The sequence below is a fragment of the Gavialis gangeticus genome, unplaced genomic scaffold (genome assembly GCF_001723915.1).
Source record: "Gavialis gangeticus isolate Ggan-Ray unplaced genomic scaffold, GavGan_comp1, whole genome shotgun sequence".
In the NCBI taxonomy this organism is placed as follows: Eukaryota; Metazoa; Chordata; order Crocodylia; family Gavialidae; genus Gavialis; species Gavialis gangeticus.
In genome coordinates this window covers 8,503,317-8,505,282 of record NW_017728991.1, presented here as the reverse complement: position 1 = coordinate 8,505,282, position 1,966 = coordinate 8,503,317, and positions in this window count along the sequence as shown.

The window sequence follows — 1,966 nt, the reverse complement described above, 5'->3', positions numbered from 1 at the left end:
ACCCAGGAAGTGTTATGCTTCCAAGCGCCAGTTTATACCTGCTATGTCTTGGGTTGCAAAAACCAGCAAGCACGTCTTTGAAGGGTTCGACTTAGTTTTTAGAGGTCTGGCAATACCTATGCTCTGTCGAGGCTGTGCAGGTCCGGTGCTAAGGGGTTGCCAACCACTCTGTTCTAAAAGACCTGCATAGACAACGCAGCTGGTACTTTTCAACACAGACTGCATTGTTCAGCAGTGCTCAGATTACGAATATTCACCTTGTCATGTAAAGCCTAGTCAACACAAAAGACCATGAGTTAGCGACTGTTCTGACAGCGTACCGTTAAAGCCTGTGTATGCCCTGTCGAGTCTTCCACAACTAACGTGCCATTAATCTGTAGCTTAGACTCGATGAAATCCGTTGTGCTGAATTCACTGGCAGTTACTCCAAGGAGCAGGTCACTTTTTTTTTTTAACTGGATCTCACCATAGTACGTCTTCTCCAGACCCCCATATTATAGGCTGACTTGCTCGTCACTTAACGCCTTCGCTGCTGCGGAGAAGAGCGTGCATCCATCTCCATAGCACCTGCGTGCCTTAGTGCGACCATGTTAAACCAGTGGGAGAGAACAAACCTTGTTTGCTTGGCATCAGTTGAGTTTTTTAGATACTAAAACATTCCTAGGATTTTAACTGTATTTTCACCAGGCTAATCCTATCCACAGCTTTACTCTGGTTACTAAAGACAAGTTGGGTCCCATGTGCATGCCATGAAGCATGTTGCAGCTGATTCCTGTGACATTTGACTCTGCAGTGTAGATGAGCCCTGAGCCAGTCTGGAGGGAGGTTGCACTGAGACATTCCTGTAAGTTTTATTTCCGCACAGTTGACCTAGATACAAGTCCTAGTCACTGATTAGTACCTCAGTTTGCAAAGCCTAACCTCGCCACGAAGCTTAGCGGCATATTGTACCTCACAGATAGATGCAGATCATCAAATATATGAATGGGTTGCTGTTCGCGGTGGGATTTATTATGGTGCAGAGCTGGCTGAAAATGTTATATTTCGTTCCCTAAAAATCCTGTTTTCTTTTCGTCATCGAGACCAATAAACTAAAGCCTGCAGCTTTTTAACTGTGAAAAGAATAGCTACTTAGCTGTGTAATTAGAGAGAGGTTACTTTTTTGCAAAACTTGAAGCATAGTAGAAATCTGTATTAAGAAACCTGGATTTGGTAGGTGTGTCATACACGTACTTTGAACTTGCGCACAAATGTTTTGTTTAGTTTTGACCTTGATGTAACGGTTGAGCTGTCGGTTTTCGCATCGCCATTCTCAGTGGAGTAAAATTCACCCTGGCTGGCTGAGCAGGGGCAAAGTCCTGACATTTTATGCTGCGTGGCAGACCGAGGGAGAGCAGGGTGAGCAGACGCCCCTCTGTGCCCCAAGCTGTGCTGGAGCAGGCTGGCACTTCAGTGGATCCAACACACCAAAGCCAACCCACGTATAGGGGCTGCAGCCACTCTTCCAACCCAGAGACAGGACTGCACGGCACCCCCCAGCACCAGCCACCACCCTGTCTAGCACCCTGCCATCAGCTCGGTGCAGGGGGATCTCACCCTGTATGAACCCTTTAGTATGCTATAGGGCAGTAAATGTTGCACTTACAGTATGTTTAAATACTGGTATATTTTGAGAATTATTGTAAACTCTGTTGTGGGAGCCATTAGTTTTGCTTTGTTGCACAGATTATACTCATGATTTTTGCATGGTTACAATGTAGTACTTGTGCCTTTTACTCACCTGTTGTGAGTGTACCAGATTTTTTTCCCTACATTTTATCTGCTATTTTGGGCACTTTTTATATGTACCTTTTTTTTTTCGTTTGAGCTTCATCTCTGTTTTTTCATGTACTGTAAATGTGTATATATAAAATAGATCAGATTTGTATTTCATGTGCCTCAACTGGATGTAAAAAAAAAAAAAAAA